Here is a 13,796-nt window from a genome sequence, read left to right as displayed (position 1 = left end):
TGAGTATTTTCTGTGCTTAGACACCTGTTTTTCAAAGATGAATAACACTACATCTTTTGCAATGTGGGGAGGGGAGAACTATAAGCAGAATGTTTGAGTGGCAGTCTGTGACATGATGCTAGAATGCACAGGGTGTTGTGAGTACTGGGAGGAGGGGTCTTTAGCCCTGCATACTAAGACCAAAGGGGATTCCCTTGAGAAAGATGACATTTGGAGCAATAGACAGGAATTATACATGTAAGAAACAAGTAATAAAGGTTAAAGAAAGAAAAGAGCCTACAAAAGATGAGGGGAAAATAAACCACAGTTGGATTATGCAAGATATTTGCCAGTAGATCTGAATTAGTGGAGCAAAATATCAGAGGCAGGGAGGAATGGAAATGAATCCAGAAATAGAGGTCTGTGCTAGTTCATGGAAAGCAGTGTTTGACAATATGAAATACCCCTTTGTGGCTTGAATTCCATATCACTGGCTAAGAGAAACAGGTATATAGGCAACCTATGGGGAAAAGGGGAGGAAGTGTGTGTAAATTAGTGAATGAATACTTCAGTGCAAGGAGAGGTAGAATATTTCAAGAAAGGATCAAGTCTAGCCAAACACAGAACAATAGAAATGGAGTCATGCCAAATTCCAAGCAGCAAGAGACTTTACACAGGGAATTGGTGGATAAATACTGGTACATAAATTAGTACATAAATAATATGCACACATGTATACACACACATACACACCTACAAACATACATGTGCACAGACATATATGTACATCTGCGTTTTAACAGAACAAAAACAAGAGGAATATTCTTACATGTTTAATTTTAATATGTGTATTATCTTGGTATTTCCATGCTAGAACAGATCATATAGATTACCTACAGAGATGGAATTTGTATAAAAAGGGTCCAAACATTATTACACTTTCTCAAAAGCATTAAGTGGTGATTTAAACAAAGAAACAAACAAGCAAAGGAGCAAGAAAAAAAAATACAATGCAAAACATGTGGCCACAAATATATGTCATTTGTAATTTAACCAAACAGTTAAAATCAGGATATTCACTTACCTACATCATACCGATGTGCCACTGTTTAGTCTTTTTGTAGACTTTATAACTTTCATTTTGAACATTTCAGAAATACCTCCCTAAATTATTTGCAGGCTTGCTCGTAAAGATCTGCACTACCTCTTTGAACTCCATTCTCCTCATCTCTATGTATATTTCAATACTTTGAACTTATTTCTTCTTCCCAGACCCTTAGGGATTGCAAAACTCTTTGAGGCTTAAAGTGATCATGTTAAGGAGCTGGCAGGCAAGGAATGGTCTCAGTGATCCACTGTTTGTTCAGATTTCCCTTTTTAGCCACTGAGACAAAGAAACTGATTTTTTTCTTTTTCCTTTAACCAAGAAGTCCTAGAATTTGTGCTTCGGTAAAATTTTACAGTGATTTCTACATTTTCACGTTGTCCATTCCATTTGTTATGGGCTGACTTGTGTCCTCCCAGAAAGAGATGTTGAAGCCTGAACCCCTAGTACATCACAATGTGACCTTATTTGAAAATAAGCTCTTTGCAGAGAGAATCAGGTGACAATGAATTCAGCAGGGTGGTCCCAAATCCAGTCTAACTGGTGTCCGTATAAAAGGCAGATTCGGACACAGGCACACATAGGAAGAATGCAATGTGAAGGCAGAGGATTATAGTAATCCTTGGCATCTATAAGCCAAAGCTTGCCAAACATGGCTGGGAAAACAGCAAAAGCTAGGAATAGGCAGGACAGATTCTCCTTACAGACTTCAGAGGAAGCACGGCTTTGCCAAGACCTCAGTTTTGAACTTCTGGCTCCCAGAAGTATGAGATAATGAATTTCTGTTGTTTTGAGCCACCAAGTTTGCACTATTTTGTTATGGCAACCCTAGGAAACTAATACATGGTTAAAATATTAAAAAGAAAATATTAAAAGGCCAATTAACATAGGACTTTTGCATTTTCATTTTTCAAGCCAGAACCACCTAACTAATTAAATAAATAAATTCATCTGATTTTGTAAAAGCAAAGTTCAAGGGAAAATTAGGAGGGACATACTTTCAGAATAAGAGAAAATCCTTTCGATTTAGCCACTTATAATTTATGTACAACAGTGTGTTTGTCCCTACCTTTCTTTACATCTCAGAGTACGGCAGAGTTCAACACCTGGCCCATGTTTCAACGACCTGCCCAGTAACCAGATGTGTTTGTGGACGTCTGGTACAGCTGGTAATAGAATGGATTTCTAGAATTTATTTTCTTGCTCAATCAATAATGCCATGCTCTCTGGGGCATTCCATGTAAATGGAATCCCAACTCTGGAGTTGTTGGGTTTAATTACTTTAGACCTTATTCAGAGACCAAGCCTGAAGAATATTGAGAAACCTGACTTCTTGCACAGACAAGCACCCTAGGCATTCATTGTCTTTGAAAGAGATTTTCTTATTTAAGTCCACCAGAAGCAGGATTCTGATCAAAACATTTGAGTTAAATTAAGTCCCTGTAATACTGATAACAAAGTTGCTAAAGTGTCCAAATTAGACACTGGAATCTTCTCTACAGGGCATTATTAGTGTGATCAGTCAAGATTCATTCTTTTCAAAAAAACAATATTCTCTTGGCTAGAAAAAAATATCAACGTTGCAGAAAAAGGAAACCCATCAGTGGAATGAAATCACCTTCCCTTCCTTTTTTTCTCAGACTCCCTCCCCCACTTCAGGGTATAGCTTTTCTCATTTATAAACTGAGAAGTTTTTATAAATTTTAAATATATTCTGAGTTCCAGAGAAAGGAATGAGAAGTACAGGGCCTATGAACATGCATGAAACATAGGCCCTACCCACTGAAAATAGCACAAAGAGATAATTTCTAAAGTTGTAACCAGGATTGAACTTCCATGACGGAGAAATTGTGTTGGTAACGATTTCATATTTGCACTTAAAAATAGCAAAATGCAGGTATCTATGGGCATTCCATGACAGGGCCATGATACATTGGTTAAATGCAATTTGCATGGTCATATAAATGATTCTAAGAAAAATAATGTCTTAAGATCCCCTCAAGCTAATCCATCCTTTACTTTGAGCTTTCTACATTTCACTTTATTAGCCTACTGACAGAACATTAGGAAAAGTAACCATGGCAGAGAGCTACTGACAATGAAATCTCTGACATTTGGACATATCTTTGCTCACTGAAGGTCAAGTATTTGTTTTCTGAACAAAATCATCTTCTCCTTAACCAAGCAGGGGACCAGTATGGCTGTTAGCCTTTGTCTGGGAAGATGCCTGGGGGAAAATGATCTCATGTTGGCACATAAAGTGTAGATGAAAGAACTTATCAGGGGCACCTGGGTGGCTCAGTCGTTTAAGCAGCTGCCTTCGGCTCAGTTCATGATCTCAGGGTCCTGGGATCGAGCCCCACATTGGGCTCCCTGCTCAGCAGAGAGCCTGCTTCTGCCTCTGCCTCTGCCTGCCACTCTGCTTACTTGTGCTCTCTATCTCTCGTCAAATAAATAAATAAAATCTTGAAAGAAAGAAAGAAAGAAAAGAAAAGAAAGAAGGAACCTATCAACAATGGCCCTATTGCTTAGATGGTGATAGATTTTAAGCAAATTCTGCTTGGTAGCTTAGAGTTCTAGATTACACTCCCGGAGTCTATATCCTACATCCCATATTTATCACAGAGTCATTTCTCATGTGACTTTGCTTCTAATAGACTCACTTCACCTCCTATGCCTAAGGTTTCCTTGTGAATCCATGTTTTCTCACTGTTATTGTTAATACCATTCCAAGACTGGTATTATGTTTTCATATGGGTTTCAATATTATGCAGTTTATCTATCAACTCAAAAGGCATGTGTTAAGCTCATGATAAGTGGGAGCCACTCTACTAATTGCTGAGACAAAGAACAAGGGGACCCAGCCCTGCCTTGACTTAACTATCTGTTGGGAGAGACAAACGAGTCAAGGGATAAAGCTGATGGTGCGATTGGGTGTTACTCTGGGTAAGTGGGAGGACTAAGCCGATTTGAACGAGGTCCCAGCTAAGTGTCCTGAAAATTTGAATTCTGAAATGTGGGTAGGCATTAGTCAGGAGAAGATGCACTCGAAAGCATGGGGAAAAGAGTTTTCAAGGCAGAGAAAATAGAATGTACAGAAGAATTGAAGGTTGGAGCTTTGAAAAATGGCTATTCCTTTAATGTGCCTGTATGACTTCTATGTGTTATATTTCCTACTTGATTTAAATCAGCAGATTTGGGCATGACCTGATTAATGAGATTCATGGGAATAAGGCTACCTCTAGTCGAATGAATTTATTTGTTGAATGAACTCATGCACATCCTTTGCTATTTGGCAAAGCAGAGACACTATGAGATTTAACGTGTATCTGCATTCAGCGCCCTCATATACCCCACTCAGAGCAGGGTATTGATCTTGGGTGATGGGTACTCCTGTTAAATTCCCTACCAGCCCAAATTTCAAGGAAAGAAATATAAAGGCATCATCCCTCAACTTATTTTCACCCATGTACAATCTACTGAGGGATTTGCACATGATCTTTTACTTTTTGATCTTTTAAAAGAAATAAAAATTATGATAAATATTATAACAAAACCCATATTCACCCAGAATTTTACAGCTATTAATATTCTGTTGCTTTTGCTTCTAGTTCCATACTGAGAAGAAATGTAATGTTTTGGATGTAGCTCTAGTCCTCTATAGCCACTGTCCCAGTCACATTCTGGGATCCCCCATAGAAAACTGTTGTGGGTTTAGTATGCGCCCTTCCTTCTGCTCCGGTTCACGTACTCTTAGATAAACATGTATGCATCCATAAATCATTTATAGATTGTGTGTGTGTGTGTTTGTGTGTGTGTAATTATTATTAATTTTCTCTTATGGAGTATTTCAAGCATGTACAAAAATAGAATAATATAATGAAAACTCACATAGCCGGCATCTACCTTCAGTACTTTTCAACTCAGGACCAACCTTCATCAGTATCCTCACTCCCTTAGCTCTCAAATATCCTCAACTATTTTGAAGCAAATCATAGCCATAATATCTACACTACAATTATCACAACTGAAAATAAAAAACAATTATTAAAATATCCAATTTTATTTCCTCCTGATTATCTTCTAATATTTATTATACAGTTTGTTAGAATCAGGGTCCATAGAAGCCCCATTGTTTGGAATTAATTGCTATGTCTCTTAAATGTCTTTAAAGTTATAGGTCTTCTTCCCATTATATTCTGGCTACTTATTTGTTTAAAAAAGCCTGACACGTGTTCTGTTGTTTCCTACAGTTTGGAATGTATTGATTTTATTAATGTGGAGACTTTTTTTAATTGAAGTATAGTTGACATATATTATTATATTAGTTTCAGGTGTACAACACAGTGGTTCAACAATTATGTACATTATGCTGTGCTCAGCGCCCAGAGGTGTAGTCACCATCTGTCACCACACAGCGTTAATACAATCCTATTTCCCTATGCTGTACTTTTCATCCCCATAACTTATTTATTTTATAACTGGAAGTTTGTACCTCTTAAACCCCTTCACCTATTTCTCCTGCCCCCCCACTCCCCTCCCCTTTGACAACCACCAGTTTCTTCTCTGTATTTATGAATCTGTTTCTGTTTTTGTTTATTTGTCCATTTGTTTTATTTTTTAGATTTCACATATATGTGAAACCATATGGTATTTGTCTTTCTCTGTCTGACTTATTTTTCTTAGCATAACACCCTCTAGGTCCATCAATATTGTTGCGAATGGCAAGATTTCATTCTTTTTTATAACTGAGTAATATTCCATTATATGTATATATGTGTGTATATATATACATACCACATCTTCCTTATCCATTTGTCTATTGATGGAACTGAGGTTGCTTGCATATGTTGGCTATTATAAATAATGCTATAATAAACAGGGGTGCATATATCTTTTCAAATTATTGTTTTCATTTTCTTTGGGTAAATAGCCAATAGTGGAATTATTGGATCATATGGTATTTCTATTTTTAATTTTTTGAGGAACCTCCATACTGTTTTCCACAGTGGATGCACCAATTTACATTCTCACCAATAGTGCATGAGTGTTCCCCTTTTCTTTATCCATGTAGAGGCTTTTACCGTGTTCTTTTGTCCCTCTATTTCCTAAGAATGGGTAATTATATCTAGAGGCTTGATCAGATGCAGGTTTGTTATTTTGAGCATGACTTCCTTACAGGTGGTTTTGTACTTCTTCAAGAGATGCCTGCTGTCTGGTTGTCTCTTTTTGTTCAATAGCTATAATTGATGGCCATTTCCTAGACACATTATTTCTTTAGAAGGTGTAAAATGGTGCTCCCCTAATAGTTCCTTCTTACTTTATCTATTGACTATGCATGTGTGATTTTCTTTTTTAGTGTCTGATGTCATATTGTAGATATTCTGATGCATTTTATTTTATCTGCCATTGCTGATAAAGAAATATTTAAGTGATTCCTTATAACATCTGTATGGTGTTCCATTTTATAGCTCTTCAACTATTTACCATTGGCTATTTAGGTTGTTTTAAAGTTTTTACTGATACAAACAAAACTGCAGGGAACTTCTGTGTAATAATCTTGTATTGCACATAAGCCAGAGTTTCTCCCGAGGATGAATGTTTAGATCTTATGTTCAGTTCATTTTCAGTTTTACGAGGTGATGCCAAGTTTTTATGCACTTTTCCCAAATCCTTGTCAATACAAAATATTGTCAGGCTATTTTTGCTGTCTCCTTGTTATTTTATACTTTACTTCCAGAATAACTAATACATTTTATTTTTTATTGATCATTCAGATATTCTCCTCTACAAATTGCCTTTTAATATGCCTTGAACATTTTGGCTTTGATATGTTATCTTTTAGAAATCATAGTGATTTCTAGAGCTCCTCTGTGTAGCCAGAGTACATAATCTTTGACTGATTTGGGTGTTGCAGACATTTTCTTCCCCCCACCACCCCCTTTGTGTGTGTGTGTGTGCGTGTGTGTGTGTGTGTAAAGATATATTTTTTTCTTTTGCTGATGAAAGAAAATCTAACACAGTGTTTAAAACTGTGAAAATGATGGTATCAGACTATCCGAATTCACACCACAGCTCTAGAACTGCCTAGCTGTGAAACCCTAACCCAATTAACTTCAAGTCTCTGTACCTAAACATTTTCATACATAACATGGGAGCAAAAAAAGGATCTGCTGCTGTTCCTTCTGCTTAATTTTGCTGTGAACTTAAAACTGCTATTAAAAAAATGAAGTTTATTAAAAGGAGAAAACAAAAGTGTCTCCCTTGTAGGGATACTGTGAAGACCTAATGAGACATATGGGCCTTATAGACAGTGCCTTGCACATGTAAGTGCTCATTGAAAATTAACTGTTGTTGGGGTGCCTGGGTGGCTTAGCCGGTTAAGCATCTGACTCTTGATTTCGGCTCAGGTCATGCTCTCAGGGTTGTGAGATCGAGCCCCATGTCAGGCGTGGAGCCTGTTTAAGATTCTCTCTCTCCCTCTGCCCCTCTGCGCTGCTCTCCCTCTTTCTCTCTCGAAAAAAAAAAAAAAATTAAAAAAAAATTAGCTATTGTTATTTTTTTTCAACTATAAAGTTTATTATACTTAAATTTATTTTTTTCTTGCATGGTTTTGGATCACTTGGAACTTTTAAGGCATCTTTCTACTCTTTTTTTTTTTTTTTTTCCAGTTTTCTGCTTCTGGAAAGGAATGGTGATGTTTATTATCATTCTATAAACTAATAATAGAAGAAGAGCTTACCTTTATCGAGTCCTTTCTGTGTGACAGGCACAGTGCTGGACTCTGTATACTTTATATAGTTCATTGTTCATAATAACCCAGCATGATTAACACTCCATTCAGAGGTAAAGACATAGAAGCTTAGAAAGATTAAAATAAAACAGCCGGCAAATAAGAGCAGCAACATTTTAGACTACATCTTAACCATTTGTTACTTCCTACTGGGGAAGAGGGGGGAAGAGGAAGGACTAGACTTGCTGTCATATATTATAGCTGCAAGAACCTAGAACTGGGATGTGGAGAATTGGTTTGTTGTCCATTTTCTACTACTGGTAGAAACACCTCTGGGCTTTAGTGGGCTTGTCAACAGAATGAGAAGGCAAAATATGATCACTCAGACTCTTTCCAGCTCTAAGAGGCTGTGGTTCTTTCTTTCTTTCTTTTTTTTTTTTTTTTTCCTCAAGATTTATTTATTTATTTGACAGAGAGAGACACAGCAAGAGAGGGAACAAAAGCAGGGGGTGTAGGAGAGGGAAAAGCAGGCTTTTTGCTGAGCAGGGAGCCTGATGCAAGGCTCGATCCCAGGACCCTGGGATCATGACCTGAGCCGAAGGCAGACGCTTAACGACTGAGCCATAAGAGGTTGTGGTTCTTAATAAAAGTTGCACCTATATACAGATGACCTGTGCAGTGCTATTTAAAACTGTGACAACCTAAATATCCAACAACAGAGAATAAGCTAAGTAAATTGTGGTACAATTATTTAATGAAATAGATGCCACCATTTAATTGGTAAGTATGAAAACTATGTTTAAATGAAAGTATTCTTATGATATATTGTTAAATAAAAAAATAAAGAGAAAATATTCTATATCATGCTTACAACTGTAAAAATATGCATTCAAAAATACAAAGATGTACAATTGTTGTGTAATAAAGAATTTGGCTATCTTTGTCCTCAGTTTTTAGATTTTAGGTAACCTCTAAAATCTTGGAATTTCCTGAGTGATGAGGGGCTTTGTGAATCATGCCCACCTTGGATAACACGGGAGGTTATGCTAATGAGATGACTCAGGATGGAGGTCAGTCACCAGAAAGACTAACCATGTGATTAGAGGATTGGCCTTTGAGCAGGTAATATCGGTCTGGACCTCCAGGAAGGGGAGAAGGGGCTAGGGATTGAGTTCATTCACTTTGCCAATGATTCAATCAGCCATGCATATGTATAGAAACCCCAATGGAAACTTCAGAGAGCAAGGTTTGGGCAAATTTCTTAGCTGTGACGGTTTTTGGAAGGGTGATGCATCCTAATTTCTTGGGGAAGGGACGTGGAAGCTCCATGTTCAGGATTCTACCAGACCTCACCCTCTGGGGATCTTCATTTGGTTGGTCCTGATTTATATCCTTTATAATAAAACTGTAACCATAGGTATAGTGTTTTCTTGAGTCCTGTTAATCATTCTAGCAAGTTATCAAACCTGCAGGAGTCATGGTAACCCCCAAATTTGTAGCCAGTTTGTCAGAAGTGCAGGTGGCTTGGGGACTCCCAAATTTGTGACTCCATTCTGGGAACCTTCTGGGTTTAGATTGCTAAAAATGTTCTATATGTTTATTGGGATGGTGATAACATGGAAGTAAGCATAGGTTAAAAAAATCGACTAATGATATACTTAAGATGTATACACTTTTTAATGTAAGTTATACGTCCATTTAAAAGATTAAAGAAAAAGGTCAACATTGTATATGTTTCAAATGAACAAATTTGTTGCAGGATTGGGATAATTAGGATTTTTTATTAGTGTTTTCTAATGTGTGAATATAGGTAATATAAACTCAAATTTTGTTAATTCATAGTTGATGTAGTAAATCCACCTGGGCCTCAATCCAGTGTCACCTAATATTACAGAGTCACAAATGTCCAGGACAGTGGACATCACAAAGCTTAATGGTGGTACCGGAGGGAGACGGGGTGGGGGGGGGGGGGCGGGGAGGGTCAGAGTAGGAGGTTGTGCATCTTAGCTGGCCCTGCCATTTATTGGTTGTGTGATAGTAGGCAAGGGGCAATGAGAGTTTCTCAGCAAGTTGATAGGATGGAAATGACGTTTATAAACAAAAACACACAGTAAATTCCTGTGAGTGTAACCTTTAGAGTTATTGTTACTGGCAATTGTTACATCGAAATACCAGCTGGAAGAGACCACCTTTATATTTCTGAACTTCTAAACTTCCTGGCATTTCAGTTTTTATTCTTTGATTTTAAAACTGAAAGCCACAATAATAATAGGAACAGAAAGAGAAGAAGTCTCTTAAGAGCAGGAAATGTAAACTCAGGGCTAACCCCCATCCTCAGAAAATACCAGGGGCATTCTGGAGAAGGGAATCTTGAGCTGGACCTGTCCCTTGTGTACTCGTTTACAAATCAATTTAGCAGAATGCCCAGAGGGGAGGGGAGGGAAAAGCAAGACCTGAGATAGAAATGCAAAGATCCTTAAGCCTAAAATGAAGAAAAACATATTCATTTGGCTTTAAATAAGGCCATAGGCTGAGTTTGAAATTGAATTTTAGACTAGAGTTTGGGTAAGCATATCAATAGGTAGTCTATCATTCTTCACTTTTGTTTGTTTGGGGGGTTGGGTAATGTATTTAGAATATCCCACTTTAGAAATTAGATAAATATGTATTAAAATATCAGGTAGATTTTACCATTTAATTTAGTTAATTCCATGCTGCATGAGTTAAGTGAAATGTATCTAAGCTCTTATGGATCTCATTTCTTTGTGTTACGTTTTTAATTCAATGCCTTTACTTTCTTTTGAAGGCTTTCCATTTCATTCATATTTTTATGTTGTTTATATTACCGGATCATTATTTTCTAAACTGTATGCATTGAACAAGGATGCTAAATTTAAAGACAAAGAAAACAAAAGTTTTGGTTATATTATTTTAGAAATTATTTATTCAAATCAGATATTTTTATTGCAGGTCATCTCAGAGAATTTAACATTTTATTGTGTACTGTGAATGCCCAAGCTGTAGTATCGAGGTTTCTTGCAGTTTATTTGACCCAAGAACCGCTTTTTCTTACCTCCACACATTGGCATCTCTTGAGACTGATTTTGTGGAAAAATTCCTAATGATAATATGCATACATACAATAAGGTATTGTATGTACCTATTGTGGGAAAAACCAACACATATGACTTTCTTTTTAAACAAAATATTTGATTATAATGGCAAATAATGGTATGTTTAGACAATGATCAAAGTGGCTGTGTGTGTGTCCCCTTGGTTGGTAATTAATAGATGCATACCATGTGGTATCATTTAATTAACTATGTAACAATAGAACTGGTTATTATTTAGATTTTGCCCCTTCATGATTCTTTGTTGTAAATGGTTTTACTTATAGATGCATATATTAGAGAGGTGAATATGATTCATGCTCATTAATAAAGGCATTAAACTTATCATTTCGTTGTACTGGATTTCTAAAATGATAAAGATAATTACTTTTTTGGTGTAACTATAGTTTGTGAAATCCATCTTTGAAATATAATTCAGTTAAGTGGGTTTTTTTTTAAGTATACTGGGAAATAAAATTGTCTCCGAAGAATACACTACTTTGCATTTTGAAATTTGATTTTATACTCACAGTGATCAGAACATCATTCAATTCAAATAAAAGAATTAAATCTAGAGAATATGCCACATTTGCATCAAGTGTCTAGTTCCAAAACACCTCCTACACAAATTTGGATTGAATGTGGTCACTGCTTTCCCAGTGTTCCTGAAAGACCAAAATAATATGCTGCTCACTGATATATGATAAAAATTCAGCGCTATTCATTTTCAGAGAGCATCTTTAATATAGATGTATAATTTATTCTTATTTTATAGTGTCATTATAAGAGGACTTCAGTATTCCTAAATGGATTATAGACATAATTCACCTTATCCCTAAATAGAAATAGGCCCCATTTATGCACCGAACAGATGCAGTAACATATGATGAGGCAGCTACCTCTAAGTCCGTGACCTCTTTCTGCTTTTAATTTTTCTTTAGCTGTTGGCTAAAAGGCAGATTATCTCCGAGTGTTCTCTATGATTGTTGTCAGAGAAGCATTGTGATGGCACGTTAAACAAGTATAAAAGTGATCCTAGGAAACAGAATGAAGGCTATTGAAGTAGCCCAGATTCACACATTTGTGTGGCTCTTGGCTTTCTCAAGCTCTGTGCATTTTTCATTTGGGCTTCTAAAGAAACGGAGGTGATTCCCTTTATATGAGCTTCAAGAAAGGGTAAAACTATAGTGACAGAAAGCACACCAGTGATTTCAGAGGTAGGGGGTGGGAGTCAGGTGTTGAGAGGGGCAGGAGAAAACTTTCCCAGGAAATGGAAGTGTTTTGTGTAATAATACTACTGTATGTATTTGCCAAATCTCATCAAATTCTACACCTATCATTGCTAAATTTTATTATGTGTAAATTGTACCTAAATAAAACTGCTTAAAAAGAAAGTATGATACGATAAAAAAAAGTATGATAAAATTCACTAGTAAGGAGAAAGGGGATCCTCGAATTTATTAATACCTGGAAATGACCAGAAAAATCATGGGATAGCTGAGTTTCCTCCAGAATCTGGGAAAGGATTAACATCAGATAAAAAAATGTAAAGTGATGATGGAAGATAAAAATGATTACACCCATGAGTTCTTCTTGATCATTGTAACTGTTTAATATATAAAACACCTAGCCTAGTGCTTAGCACATAGAAGACAATAAATGCTGAATGCTATTATTTTTATTGTACATTAGGAGTGCCTAGACAGCCTAATAGGAATTATGACTAAATAGACAGAAGCTTCCTCCTACCTACTATGAAGACAGCCTATGAATGAACTGGTTCTGGTAACCTGAAATACACAAAAGGAGGTGGAATTTATCAATGACTTGTTTAGGATAATTAATAAACTATAATGTATCAAAGAAGCTGAATATTAAAGTTTTCACAGACACATTCTTAGCTTTTTTTGTGTGTGTCAAATTATTTCTGAGCTATCTAAACCCATTGTGAGGACTCTCAGAAGAACTTTGTATCTGATGAGCGTTAAGAGTTCTGAAGTTTGCAGGCATTCAACAGAAGTCATAGCCATATGTGTAACATTTGATTTATTTTGAAATGTTTCTTGGCCATGTGAGAAATTAGTAGTGTGCCAACAATGATTATAGGAGGTTGAGGCTCAAGTTAACTCTGATCTTCACATGTGCTGTAATAGAGAAAATATAATAGCCAACATTTATTGACTTCTTAATGTGCTTAGCACTGACTGTGCTAGGTAAATTTCACAAATTACCACTTTTGAACATCATCACCACCTTAGGAGACACAGATAAGCAAAGAGGTTGCACCAGTATTAAGAAGCAGATCAAAATTTTTATCTGACTCCAACAGTTGAGAACCCCTGATGTGGATGGTAGGACAAAGCTGGTGAGTTTTATCAGAGCCGGATTGCTGACATTATGTCTTTGGTGTCCCTTCACCTATCCTGGGAATATGGGATGGAGAGAGATAACTGGTCTGGTTAACAGACTCTCTGAACCTCAAATAATAAGTCCATAGGATAGCAGTCTATAGTAAATGGTCAATAAATGATTTTTGAATGAATAGATTTTTGATTGCATTTGAATTCTTAGAAAGCAGGATTTGTATACTATATTCTTAACATAGAAAAGATACCAAACGTAGCCTAAGGTTAATGTTGGATTATGGTGCATAATTTATTTTCAGAACTGCTCATCTGACCAAGTCTATTTACAAGTCCATTTTGGAGCAATGGCATAGACACACTTCTGTGTAAGATTGCTGGCATTTGCAATAACTTGAGTTTTGATAAACCTTTAATTATATTTTAGGATTATCAAATTGAGACAATTGTCGATCGTAAATGAGAGAAAAACAGTTAGTATGCAAACTCTAATGGGTACATTTATC

The 13,796-nt window shown here is 36.3% G+C and overlaps 1 protein-coding gene across 5 annotated transcripts in view; it reads left to right on the top strand.

Moving 5' to 3' along the window:
- The window catches only part of ZNF385D (zinc finger protein 385D), an 886,773-nt gene that overhangs the window by 764,880 nt on the left and 108,097 nt on the right, over positions 1 to 13,796 (top strand). The gene's annotated exons all lie outside the window — the stretch shown is intronic.

This window comes from Phoca vitulina, unplaced genomic scaffold, assembly GCF_004348235.1.
Source record: "Phoca vitulina isolate PV1807 unplaced genomic scaffold, GSC_HSeal_1.0 scaffold10, whole genome shotgun sequence".
NCBI lineage: Eukaryota > Metazoa > Chordata > Mammalia > Carnivora > Phocidae > Phoca > Phoca vitulina.
Note: the sequence above shows the minus strand (reverse complement) of the source record. Positions and strands in the feature narration are given on the sequence as shown.